We start from the raw sequence: 14,937 nt of genomic DNA on the forward strand, positions 1-14,937 counted from the left end.
GAGTAAGTAGAAAATGTGTAAGGCAGGATTTTTTTTCTGGAATTGTGGTAAAATACACAAAACAAAATTTACCATCTTAACGATTTTAAGTGTACTGTTCAGTAGTGTTAAGTTTATTCACATTGTTGTGCAACCCATCTCCAGGACCTTTTCATCTTGCAACACCGAAACTCTATACCTATTAAGCAACTACTCCCTATTTTCCCCTATCCCCAAACCCCAGCACTCACCATTCTACATTCTTTTTCTGTAAGTTTAACTACCGTAGATACCTCATCTAAGTGGAATTATACAGTATTTGTATTTTTCTGACTTATTTCAATTAGCATAAAGTCTTTTCTTCCACGTAGTATGTGTCAGAATTTCATTCTTTTAAAGGCTATGTGCTATTGTATGTATATTATCATATTTTGTTTATCCATTCATCCCTTGAGAGACACTTGGGTTGCTTCCACGTCTTTCTACTGTAAATAATGCTGTGTGAACACAGGTGCACTAAAATCTCTTTAGGATTTAGTTTGATTCTTTTGGTATATGTCCAAAAGTGAAACTGCTGCATCATCTGGTAATTCTATTTTTAATTTTTTGAGGAACCAGCATGCTTCTCTCCATAGCAGCAATACCATTTTACATTACCACCAACAGCATACAAGAGGTCCAATTTCTCCACATCCTTGTCAATACTTGTTACATATTTTCTGTGTTTTTTTTTAAATAGTAACCATCCTAATGGGTATGAGATGATATCTCATTGTTATTCCGATTTGTATTTCCTTAATGATTAGCGATGTTGAGCATCTTTTCATACGCATGTTGGCCATTCTCTCTTCTCTTCTTTGGAGCATTTTCGATTCAAGTTCTTTGCCCAATTTTAATCAGTTCATTTTTGTTTTGTTTTGTTTTGTTTTTAGTAGAGATGGGGTTTCCCCATGTTGGCCAGGCTGGTCTCGAACTCCTGACCTCAGGTGATCTGCCCGCTTCAGCCTCCCAAAGTGCTGGGATTATAGACATGAGCTACCGCGCCCAGCCAGGTAATTTTTTTTTTCTGTTTTTTTGAGACGGAGTCTCACTCTGTCACCCAGGCTGGAGTGCAGTGGCGCGATCTCAGCTCACTGCAACCTCTGCCTCCTGGGTTCCAGCGATTCTCCTGTCTCTGCCTCTGGAGTAGCTGGGACTACAGGTGTGTGCCACCACTCCCAGCTAATTTTTGTATTTTTAGTAGAGATGGGGTTTCACCATATTGGCCAGGCTGATCTTGAACTCCTGACTTAGTGATCCCCCTGCCTCGGCCTCCCAAAGTGCTGGGATTACAGACATGAGCCACGGCACCTGGTCCCCCTGCCTTTTTTTTTTTTTTTGAGACAGAATCTCACTCTGTTGCCCAGGCTGGAGTGCAGTGGCAGGATCTCGGCTCACTGCAACCTCTGCCTCCCAGGTTCAAGTGATTCTCCTGTCTCAGCCTCCTGAGTAGCTGGGATTACAGGCACGCGCCACCACACCTGGCTAATTTTTGTAGTTTTAGTACAGACGGGGTTTCCGCCATGTTGCTCAGGCTAGTCTCAAACTCCTGAACTCAGTTGATCTGCCCACCTCGGCCTCCCAAAGTGCTGGGATTACAGGCGTGAGCCATTGCGCCTGGCCTTGTTGTTTTTGTTGTTGTTGTTGAGGTATTCTTAATTGAGGATGCATGAACTCCCCTAGTACGAATGGATGGGATTCAAGCAGTCATGATGACACTGATACTGTATACTAAATTATATGTGTACATACTGTTTTTCTCAGGGAATCTCTAGATCTAATCAGATTCATTTTCCACAGTGAAAAATTGTCTTTTTTTCTGATTGTGCAAATGATGTTCATAGAAAAAGCCAAAGTCCATGTTTCCAAGTCCATTGTTTGTCTATTATTTTGTTTATATTTTCTGCATACAAAAGCTGTCATTTGTATATAGTCAAGTATGTCTGCATTTTTTATTAGAGTTTCAGAGTTTTTTAGCCAATCTAAAATCTAAAGGATAAGATGAGGAATATCCTCTCAGCTTTTAGATTGAACATATAATAACCTAGATTTCTTTGTGTGGTATCTTCACTGTGTTGTTTTACATTTAAGTTTTTAATCTTCCTGGAATTTATTTTGTATTGGTATAAAGTGAAGCTCCTGTTTCATTTTCTCCTACACAGATGACAGTTATTTTAATTTCTTTGTTTGAAAAAGAACCATAGGCAATGTGAATAATATTTAGTGATGGTAGGTATCTCATTTTTTAATGAAAATGGTATTTGTGCTTTGCCATTGCATATTTGTTTGCTAAGTTTTGCCATTCTGAAGCGTCTTTAAGTACAGATGCTTCTCAACTTATGATGGAGTTATGTTCTGATAAACAACCCCAAGTCAAAGTAAGTAAAAAATGGATTTAATACAGCTAACCTACCAAACATTATAGCTTATCCTAGCTCACTTTATTTTTTTATTTTTATTTTTATTTTTTGAGATGGAGTTTTGCTCTTGTCACCCAGGCTGGAGTGCAATGGCGTGATCTCTGCTCACTGTAACCTCTGCCTCCTGGGTTCAAGCAATTCTCCTGCCTCAGGATCCCGAGTAGCTGGGACTACAGGCACGTGCCACCATGACCAGCCAATTTTTGTATTTCACCACGTTGGCCAGGCTTGTCTCAAACTCCTGACCTCAAGTGGTCCACCCACCTCGGTCTCCCAAAGTGCTAAGATTACAGGCGTGAGCCACTACCTCCAGCCACCTAGCTCACTTTAAACATGCAGAGTTGGAGGGAGGCAGGGAATGCAAAAAATAAAAAATAAAACATGCTCAGAACACTTATATTAGCCTAAACTTGGACAAAATCATCTAACACAATGCCTGTTTTATAATAAAGTGCTTAATATCTCATGTAATTTATTGAATACTGTATTGAAAGGGAAAAATAGAATAGCTGCGTATTATCATAAAGTCAAAAATTATAAGTCGAGCCATCATAAGTCAGGGGCCATCTATAGTTTTCCTTCTATTCTTATTCCTGATCAGGAATGGCCACTGAATTCTATCAAATAACTTTTTAGTATTTATTTATATGCTTATATTTTTCTTTTTGATTATTGATGCAATAGATTAATAGGTTATTTGATAATAAACCATTATTGTATTTCTGAAATAAATCCCGTTTGTTCATAGCATGTTATGCTTTTGCTACATAGTTAGACTTTGCTAATATTTTTTGAATTTTTACATCTATACTCATAAGTGAGATCTTTATGGTTTTATGTTGTTGTCTTAGTTTGGTGCTGCTATAACAATATATTGGAGATTGGGTAATTTACAAAGAACAGAAATTTATTTCTCACAGTTCTGGAAGTTAGGAAGTCCAAAATTAAGGCACTGGTAGCCTCAGGTGTCTGATGAGGCTGCATCCTGGGAGGGAGCTGTGTCCTCACATGGCAGAGGAGTTCAGGAGCAATCTAGCTAAATGCTGAGTGAAGTCCCTTGTATAAGGACCTTAGTCCTATTAATGAGGGAGGAGCCCGCATGACCTAGTCGTTAATACTATCGTGTTGGCAACACCTTAATTTTGGAGGGGACACATTCGAACCATGGCAGGTCTTATATTTTTCAGGTTTTGGTATTCAAGTTTACTGTTTTATAAAATGAATTAGAAGAGTTTCTTCTGGAACGGTAAATACTGTAATTATCTCTTCTTTTAAAGTCAGATAGACTCAGCTGGAAAGCCATATGGTTTTGGTGGCCTTTTTTGATAGATTTCCAATCACCTTCTCAGTCTCTTCTATAGTAATTGGCCTATTCACATTTTTTTCTTCTTTTAGGGTCAGTTTTACTCAGTGTTTTTTTTTGTTTTTTTTTTTAATCCAGGAACTCATCCATTTCCTCTGTTTTCAAACTGCTGCCATAGAACTGCATGAAGTGACCTCTGACAACTCCTTTCATCTTTCCTATGTCTGTGAATATGACTTCTTTCTCTTTCCTCATTTTGCCTCTTGCTACTCCTGTCAGTGAGTATAAGGAGGGAGGAGGGGAGGGGTACCTATTTCACTGATGTTTTCAAAAAACAGATTTTAGATTTGTCCTCTATCATTTTGGTTTTTAAAATTTAATTGGTTTCCACTTTCACCATTATTAATTACCTCTTCCTTGTTTGTTTGTTTTTTTTTTCTTTTTCTCACTTCTAATCTCTTAAAATGGATTGCTCATTGTTTTAATTTTTTTAATTGTCTAATGATGGTTAAGTCTATGATAAACTTTTTTATTTTTTATTTGTTTATTTATTTTTGAGACAGGGTCTCACTCTGTCTCGCAGGCTGGAGTGCACTGGCATGATCACAGCTCACTGCAGCCTGGACCTCCCATGGTCCAAGTGATCCTTCTGCCTCAGCCTCCTGAATCGCTGGGATTACAGGTGCCTGCCACCATGTCCGGCTAATTTTTGTATTTTTAGTAGAGAAGGAATTTCGCCATGTTGGCCAGGCTGGTCTCAAACTCTTGACCTCAGGTAATCCGCCCACCTTGTTCTCCCAAAGTGCAGGGATTAGCGATGTGAGCCACCACACCTGGCCCATGATAAATTTTTCTTCTTATTATTTTTATAAATAAAATTTAAGCGACCAGGCATGGTGGCTCATGCCTGTAATCCCAGCACTTTGGGAGGCCCAGGTGGGTGGATCACTCAGAGGATCACTTCGTCAGGAGTTTGAGACCTGTCTGGCCAACATGGCAAAAACCTGCCTCTACTAAAAATACAAAAATTAGCCTGACCTGGTGGTGCACGCCTGTACTCCCAGCTACTCAGGAGGCTGAGGCAGTAGAATCTTCAAACCCGGGAGGCAGAGGTTGTGGTGAGCCGAGATCACACCACTGCACTCCAGCATGGGTGACAGAGCTAGACTCTTGTCTCAAAAAAAATAAAAATGTATAATTTAAATGTTGTAAATTTATTTACATAATTTTGCATCCTTACATAATATTCCTTATCTTGTTTTGTGCTTTCAGGCTTAATTTAATTTTGTTTTGTTTGTTTGTTTGTTTGTTTTTGAGACAGAGCCTCGCTCTGTCTCCCAGGCTGGAGTGCAGTGGCGCAATCTCGGCTCGCTGCAACTTCCACCTCCTGGGTTCAAGTAGCTGGGATTACAGGTGCCTGCCACCACGCCCACCTAATTTTTGTATTTTTAGTAGAGACGGGGTTTCACCATGTTGGCCAGGCTGGTCTTGAACTCCTGACCTCCAGTGATCCACCTGCCTCGGCCTCCCAAAGTGCTGGGATTACAGGCGTGCAGGTGCCTGGTCACCCGCAATTTTTCATTTCATTCATGGTTACTCCCCTTTCCCCCAGTCCCAAATTGAAGGTGGTTTGATTTACAATTTTTTGACTTTACCATGGGATGAAAGCCATACGAATTCAGTAGAAATTGTAATTCGAGAACCCATTCGGGCTGGGCGCGGTGGCTCACGCCTATAATCCCAGCACTTTGGGAGGCCAAGGCGGGTGGATCACGAGGTCAGGAGATCGAGACCATTGTGTCTAACACGGTGAAACCCTGTCTCTACTAAAAATACAAAAAATTAGCTGGGCGCGGTGGTGGTTGCCTGTAATCTCAACTACTCGGGAGGCTGAGGCAGGAGAATGGCTTGAACCCGGGGTGCAGAGCTTGCAGTGAGCTGAGATCCGCCACTGCACTCCAGCATGGGTGACAGAGCAAGACTCTGTCTCAAAAAAAAGAACCCATATGACCATTCTGTTTTCACTTTCAGTACAGTATTCAACAAATTCCATGAGATATTCAACAGTTTATTATAAAATAGGCTTTGTGTTACATGATTTTGCCCCACTGCAGGCTAATGTAAGTGTTCTGAGCATGTTTAAGGTAGGCTAGGCTAAGCTATGATGTTTGGTAGTCAGGTGTATTAAATACATTTCAACTTAGGATATTTTCAACTTACAATGAGTTTATTGGGATGTAACCCCATTATAAGTTGAGGAGATTTGTATATATCTCTAGCATTATTTGTAAATCAGTCAATCCCTGAGATGCAGTGTTTTCCCCACCACGATGTTCTAATCCAGCTCTACCGCACCCCAACTCTCCTCTACCTCACAGTTAAGATTTTTATATGACATTTGTCCTCATTCTCCTTTTCTACTGTTCTCCTCTTCCTCATGAAAGACCTGGGACACTTCCTCTTCCCTCCTCCAAAGACTTCAATAACCAGAGAACCTATTGCCTCTTGGTTTCGTTTTAAAAATCTCCTATATAAAGCAACCAGTAAGTCCAAACTTACCTAGTTCATGTTCTGGTTGGAGCCTAAAGTGAGGAAATGTCTGTGCAAGCACCTCGTGATCTGTAAGAGGGTATACACACATTAGGGCCGGGCGCGGTGGCTCGCACCTGCAATCCCAGCACTTTGGGAGGCTGAAGCAGGTGGATCACCTGAGGTCGGGAGTTTGAGACCAGCCTGACCAACATGGAGAAACCCCATCTCTACTAAAAATACAAAATTAGCTGGGCATGGTGGTGTGTGCCTGTAATCCCAGCTACTTGGGAGGCTGAAACAGGAGAATCGCTTGAACCCGGGAGGTGGAGGTTGCAGTGAGTCAAATTCTCCTAGAAGAGAGAGATATATACATGCTAGAGATATATACAAATCATGCCACTGCACTCCACCCTGGGCGACAAAAGTGAAACTCCACCTCATAAAAAAAAAAAAAAAGGTATACACACATTAGGAAGAGACGGTTTGTAGAGAGGACATGGTGTGCTGAATATGAAGTTTAACCTTTAAAGAATTTCTAGTAGGCATTATACTATGAAAAAACAAAGGAAATTGGCCCATGACTGTGTCTATTACAACGCTGATAATCACATTGTTTGCTGAATGTTACTATAGTACTATATAACAAAATCTAAGCACTTTGCAAAGTCCTCTATAATTTCAGCCTATTTCTTACCAAATTCTCTTAAGAAGCCCAGGATCAAGTGAGCAGCCTTATTCACAGCAATCAACCACAAATTTCAGACTTAAACCATTGCATTTTAGAGCTTAAAAAAGGGTTCTAAAGAACTTTAATAACATGAACATTGTCATGGTTATTATAATAACTATTATTTGTTGAGTGCTGATTGTGTCCTAAGCATGATGCTAAGGGTTTCACATACATTATCTCACTAAAGCCTTAAAATAATACTAATTTGTCACTTGCTTAAAGTCATCCAGCTAATACCTGAAATAGGATTAAAACCCTGGTCTGCTTGACTCTCAAGTCTGGTATCTTGTCCTCCCTCCCCATTTTTGCAGATGAGAAAATAGACAAGCCTAGAAAGATTATATGAGTTGTCCAACATCATACAGCTATTAAGTAGCAGAACCAGAACTAAAATCTAGGCCAGGCACAGTGGCTCATACCTGTAATCCCAGCACTTTGGGAGGCTACAGTGGGAGGATTGCTTGAGTCTAGCAGTTTGAGACAACCAGGGGCAACATAGTGAGACCCCATCTCTACAAAAAATTTAAAAGATTAGCTAGGCATGGTGGCATGTGCCTGTAGTACCATAAAGTAAAAAAAAAAAAAAAGAAAGAAAGAATACATCTCCTACTCTTAAGCCCAGATTCTCTCCTTTATATAACACAGCCTGTTGGTGAACAAAGCACAGGGCACAAAATTTATTCAGTACTTACAAAAGAAACATAGAAATAAAAACTTAAGGCCGGGCACGGTGGCTCACGCTTGTAATCCCAGCACTTTGGGAGGCCCAGGCGGGTGGATCACGAGGTCAGGAGATCGAGACCACGGTGAAACCCCATCTCTACTAAAAATACAAAAAAATTAGCCGGGCATAGTGGCGGGCGCCTGTAGTCCCAGCTACTTGGAGAGGCTGAGGCAGGAGAATGGCGTGACCCCGGGAGGCAGAGCTTGCAATGAGCCGAGATTTCGCCACTGCACTCCAGCCTGGGCGACAGAGTGAGACTCCGTCTCAAAAAAAAAAAAAAAAAAAAAAAACTTGAACTTCACATTCAGAAAACTAGTGATTACTGATTTTTAGTCTATTTTGCAGTCAATAGCAAAATATATTCAGTAGCCAGGATGGGAATTGGGAAAGCAGCATTAAGGCATTAAATAGGGTACGTATTCATGGATCCTGGTCCCAAACTCAGTGAAGTGAACCATGATCTGTGAAAGCGGTTAGTAATCAAATGTTCCTATGGCATAGATACAGTAGAGGAATCCACGGAAGAACATAGAAAGCCTTGGAGCTAAGAAGCATGCAAGATGATTTAAAGGGGAGAGAGCTGTCCTGGATTGTTCATGGAGCAGAAACAGTCTCCCCAGATCTCTCCAAAGGTCTCTTCCCATGCCTTTGCTTTGTGCCTTTGAATCTCCTGCACCTGGATGGCAGGGGGCCAAGAGGCCAGGGGAGTGTCTCAGGCCTGGGTGTTTTCAGGGCTGACCTAAACGTTCATCTCTGGAAAGCAGCAGGTGCCTTGTCAATCTCCCTAAGCCCCAGGAGAATGTAGAACAATGGCCTCCTCAGTCCCAGCAGTCAAGGCCAGCTCTCCTCAAGGCCACCTCCCTTCCATTTAAGTCCCTTTTTATTGAAGTCAGTTGAATGCTCTCTTATCCGCATTAAAGGGGCTTGGGCTGCTTGAAGCTACAATTAGATTTTTATGCCACCTGGGCATAGAAGGCTCACTTCATTTCCAATGTCTCACCATTTCAGTACGTTTTTATTTTGAAGTTCACAATTAATTTTTGGTCAGCAAACTACGAGATGAAAAGGAAACTAAACGGGTACACAAAATACTACCTGTGTTACACAGGGAGTCCAGGGCAAAAGACATTGTGACTCCTAACCAATTGTGAGAGGTATGCTCACAAGTATATCAGCTCAAACCACTGTAATTGTTCCTACAACTCCCCTTGCTGGCCAATGTGAAGAGTGACACAAGAAAAATGAATGTTTCTCACTCTGTTACCTCTTCATCTTCCCTCATATCCAAATACCCCAAGAATGGAAAAAACGGGGGGGGGGAAATTGTAAGAAAAAAACCTAGCGTGAGGGGACTAAAATGGATAGCTTTTGCTTTCCATGTTTTTGAGGGGCAGGGGGATGTCAGCTATTCAAGTGGGAAATGCAATGAGATAATTATTTTGCTGAAGAAAAATGCCCTCGCCGGTGTAAAAACTGCATGCTATTCACCTTCATATACCTCATAAGAAATAACAGAAGTTACGTGGGCAAGATTTATACCCAAAGCACCAGAGAGTCTAGATTTGTCAAAGCCATGACCTCTAGCTAATCACAGGGTAGTAGGAGAAAGTGAATTATATTTGTTAAATCTGGCAGTAATCGTGATGAATTGCAAATTCAGAGTACCATCAATTTGGTTATCTCACTGAAATGACATTTTTAATTCAGGAGGAAAATTCCTGTTACATATATTATATTTATTGAGAAATTAAAACATGACACTATACCCAATTCATTTAAATCTGATGGAAAGGTGACATCGGGAATGTAGTCTATTAAATACACATATTTCTGACAGGTACGTGCATTAGAGTGTTTTGGGAGACATAAGTAGCTATCAGCTATAAAAACTCATTGTCACTTGAAATTAGAGTAATAGTTCCCGTGCCCTGGAGTCTCGTAACAGCAGATTTGTTCTTTCGTGTAGTTCTCCCATTAATAGTAGCCCCATCACTAGGTCACCTTCTGATCAAACCTTATGAACAAATTCTGTATAATCCAGAAGTGATTTTCCTCCCATTGATTAAACTACTTTGAGAAAACAAGCTTCTTTGAAAGCCATTTTGAGGTTTTGCATTAACTCTCTGAAATTCCCTATTTAGTTCGTACTTTATGCTTTTCTAATAATTCATAAAATGATGTCCTCATGGCAATTATGTTTGCTATTGATGAGCCAGAGTGATTGTATATATTGTAGAATATCCATGATTTTTCATTGGATATTCTGTTAGCTATGATAATCCATGATTATTCATGGGATATTCAGTTAGCTATGATAATCCATGATTATTCATTGGATATTCAGTTAGCTAATGCAGAGGAAAAGATTTTCAAGTATCAGATTATTCCAATAAATTTTAAAAGTCTGCCTATCCTTGTTTCCGCTCATTGATCTTGCATGGCTAACAATTATTCTAAGTTCTCTCAGTGATGCTGGGCATCGACATCTTTCAGGCACGACATCTAAAATAAGGACAATGATGTGGTGTTTGATGGTCAGGCCAAGCTGGAACATTGTGCAAGACTGAGAGGCTTGCAGCTGGATGCCACATTCTAAAAGGGACGTTGCCACATGGGAGGGCCAAGTTGCAAAAATGAGGCCAGGATAGTAAGGGGACTCAAAGCATGTGATACCAGGAAAACGTGACTCTTCTGCCTTCTTACATATCACCTTCTCCCACCTTCACCTCCTTCCCTTTACAGTTTAAGTTCCACGGTCCATTACTGCAGCTACTCTCTTGCAAAAACTCTGTCATCCTTGCTGTGTTTCATTCTTCCATTACAGGTGCCAGGCAAAAGACTGACTCCAGATCAAACCACCTATCCATTTCTCTGCTAAGATCCCCAGGCTGCTCCCTTTGCAAGAAGAAATCTTACAAATGTATACGTCAATTGCACTGTAAACTAATAGTCTCCATCCTTAACTGGTTCCTCAAAACAACGTGGTAGTCATTTAGTATTTTCCTAGGTGGCTGTCTCTCCTCTGCACAGTGCTTCACAGAGTTCAACGTTTTCACTTTCCTCAAAACCTGACCCCTGCCTTCCTCCCCAACAGAGAAGATAATGCTATTGAGGAACGCCTTCACTTTCCTACCCTAACCAGTGGTATGAGTAAATGCCTGATAACTGGCTCTCCAGATGTCAGGGTATGGGGAAGTCTTGAGGTATAGTATTTACTAATTTCCATGATGTAAATATCCCCACTGTGGCTGAATTCCAGCTGTTAATGTGAGGTTAACCAATTAGCAACATTGCTGAAAATTAACAATTGGCTCCTGTAAGCTTGTAGGAGCTGGTTCCAGCACCCACCGCATGCAACTCAGAAACTTAAATGGATCCAAGTCATCCTATCCTTCTTCCCACATCTGTTACAATAGGAGACAGGTTTCTCCTATTCGCCTCCTATCTAAAGCAAATGATCTGCCTTCTATGGTATCTTGTTCTATCAATTAGAATCCTTCTCTCTTGTATCTTTTACTTCCCCCTAACTTTTTTTTTTTTTTTTTTTTTTTTTTACAGAGTCTGGCTCTGTCGCCCAGTCTGGAGTGCAGTGGCACAATCTCAGATCACTGCAAAGTTCACCTTCCAGGTTCAAGTGATTCTCGTGTCTCAGCCTCTCAAGTAGCTGGGATTACAGGCACCTGCCACCACACCCGTCTAATTTTTGTATTTTTAGTAGAGACGGATTTTCACCATGTTGGACAAGCTGATCTCAAACTCCTGACCTCAAGTGATCCGCTCGCCTCGGCCTCCCGAAGTGCTGGGATTACAGGTGTGAGTCACCATGCCTGGCCCTGAACCTCCCCATTTTTTACTGACTGACTTCTTTTTCTCATTTAAACTGTCCCATCTTTTCTGTTTGTTTGTTTTAAGAACCAACTCTATTTGACTCCACATTTCCCTCTGGCGATGTCACAGACCTACTTCATAAAAGAATGGTTTCCACTGCCTTACTTACTCATCTACTTACTGAAATCTGGGTTTCCACTGAAATCTCCTAAGTTACTAACAACTTCCTTGTTACTAAATTCAATAGCAAATTTCAGTCCTTGCTCTACTGACCTCTCTTTAGCAGCTGACACATTTGACCACTTCTTCCTTTCCTTGGCCTCTGTGACACGATGATCCTATGATTCTCCTCATTCCTCTTGGCCTCACCTCTCTTTCCTTTTCTGGCTCCTCCCTTCTGTCTTTCTCTGACTCGTTAGCGTTTCCCTATGGGATTCTCTTCATTCCTCTTGGCCTCACCTCTCTTTCCTTTTCTGGCTCCTCCCTCCTGTCTTTCTCTGACTCGTTAGGATTTCCCTGTGGTTCTACCAAAAGAGAAGAGATCCCTTCTCTTTTCATTCTACTTTCCCTGGATCTGATCTCCCATGGCTACAATTACCATCCCCAGGTGGATGACTAGTGACGGTTCCAGGCCAAGTCTTTGCATCTAGTAGGTATATTCGTTTGAATATCTTTGGAAGTACCACGATCGTAACATTTCTAAACTGAAAGCTCCCCAAATCACCTCCATTTCTGTGCCCCTGGAACAGTGAAGGGCTCCAAGTTGCCCATGCCAGAACCTTGATCCCTTTTCTCTGATATCTCATTCCAATTAATCACTAAATCCTGCTGATTCAACTTCGTATCTCTTACTCCTGTCTACCTCTCATCATCCTCAGGGTTACCACCCTGGTTCAGGCACACGACCTCTCCCCATGGTTATCCTTCCTAGTCTCCAAACCGGTCTTTCCACCTCCAGCCTTGCCTCACCCCAATCCATCCTACATTCTGCAGTGATGTCTCAAAAACGCAAATGTGATCATGTCATTTGCCTCCTCAACACCTTTCGATGGTTCCCCTTTGTTTTGTCACAGGAGTGGTCTGACCCTCATCTGCCTCTTCCTGTTCCCCACCGCATTTCCACTGATCTAAACTTTTTTCAGTTCCCTAAGCATACCATGTGCTGTTTCATCTGTGGGCCTTTATACTGTTTACTTTGCCAAGAACACCATAGTTTACTTCCTGGTGAATAGAGACAGGAAGTAAATTATATTCATAATCTCTCTTACTGTAACTTACTGCTTCTTAGAAATTACTTCCTGCATAAGTGCCGCTGACCCAGCCCCCTCCACCTCTTGCAATGTTTGTTTAACTTGTCTGTCTCCCTAATAGACACTAACCTCCATAAGGACGGGAACCTTGTCTATTCTCTTCACCCCTCGTGACCCCATTGATTTAAATCAATAACTCCATCCTCATTCTACCCCCTCCAGCCCCTGGCAATCAATCACCAATTTACTTTCTGTCTCTATTGAATTCAACCTCCCTCAGCAAGTTGCCAGTGTGAAATACTGAGCCTAGACCTACTACTAACTTTTAAAATAAGAATATTGAGTTAGTAATTAAGTGCCAATTATTAAACTTTTTTGTGCCTTATTTCCTTAACTTTGAAAGAATGCCTACTCATTCAAGGGCCCAGGCCATAAGATGACCTGCAGGTTTTTTTTGTTTGTTTGTTTGTTTGTTTTTGAGATGGAGTTTTGCTCTTGTTGCCCAGGCTGGAGTGCAATGGTGTGATCTCGGTTCACTGCAACATCTACCTCCCGGATTCAAGTGATTCTCCTGCCTCAGCCTCCAGAGTAGCTGGGATTACAGGCGCACGCCACCACACTTGGCTGATTTTGTATTTTTAGTAGAGACAGGCTTTTTCCATGTTGGTCAGGCTGGTCTCGAACTCCTGACCTCAGATGATCCACCCGCCTCGGCCTCCCAAAGTGCTGGGATTACAGGCGTGAGCTGCCGAACCCAGCCTGACCTGTAGTTTTAATCGCTTGACTGTCATATAAAACTTTGCCTTATTCAGCTTCTCATTTATGGTTCTGGTCAATTCATAGAATTTCCACTTACAGGAATGTCAGTTTCTGTGGCAGGAAGCAAAACCTCTCAGCATGCTCTGAGGAACCTTCCATGACTGCCGTGACCAGTTCCTCAAGTCCCTGCCTTCCAGCCTACACTCTTCCCTATTCTCTAAATATGAGTTTCTTCCACTCTGATTTCAAGGAACTTGGATTCTGGCAACTCAACTTCTGAGACGGGGTCTCACTCTGTCACTCAGTCTGGAGTGCAGTGGCACAATCTTGGCTCACTGCAATCTCCAGTTCCAAGACTCAAGCCAGCCTTCCACTTCAGCCTCCTGAATAGCTGGGACCACAGGCACGCACCACCGGACCCAGCTAATTTTTCTGTATTTGTAGAGATGGGGTTTCACCATATTGCCCAGGCTGGTCTTGAACTCCTGAGCTCAAGTGATCCTCCCGCCTTGGCCTCCCAAAGTGCTGGGATTACAGATGTCAGCCACTGTGCCAGGGCAAGTCAACATTTTAAAACCTGTCTTACTTAAAAAAAATTTTTTTTAAAATAAATGAATAAATAGGCCAGGTGTGGTGGCTCACGCTTCTAATTCCAGCACTTCGGCAGGCTGAAGTTGGTGGATCACCTGAGGTCAGGAGTTTGAGATCAGCCTGGCCCACATGGTGAAACCTCATCTCTACTAAAAATACAAAAATTAGGTGGGCGTGGTGGCAGGCACCTATAATGCCTGCTACTCGGGAGGCTGAGGCAGGAGAATCACTTGAACCCAGGAGGTGGAGGCTGCAGTGGGCCAAGATCACACCATTTCCCTCCAGTCTGGGTGACAAGGGTGAAACTCCTTCTCAAAAAAAAAAAAAAAAAGAATAAACAAATAAAACCTGTCTTACATAAAATATTTTATTGCCTCTATTCAAAATCTATCTTTTAGTTAAGACTTTTTTACATTTTTAGTTTTTGTTTTCAGAAATATGTAATGAAAAGTAATAGTAAAAAAAAATTGACATTATTTTAAGGTAAAGATACATCCTCCATCTCCAAGGCTGCTTTATGAATTGTAACTGGAGAAAATAGCTGATCAAATAATCTTTTCCCCAAATATCATATTTAACATTAATTGAAGTCTATGAGGTACTAGGCACAATGCTGAAACTTTTATCTACATTGCCTTAACTAAAACCCAGGGCAATCCAGCAATATAGGAAATATTGTTATCTCCATTTTGCCGATGAGGAAACTGAGACTGAGAGATTAAATGACTTGTCCAAGGTTACATGGCTAGTAACTAAAGATCAGAACCTAGGTTGGTCTCTGA

Source organism: Symphalangus syndactylus, chromosome 16 (genome assembly GCF_028878055.3).
Source record: "Symphalangus syndactylus isolate Jambi chromosome 16, NHGRI_mSymSyn1-v2.1_pri, whole genome shotgun sequence".
NCBI lineage: Eukaryota > Metazoa > Chordata > Mammalia > Primates > Hylobatidae > Symphalangus > Symphalangus syndactylus.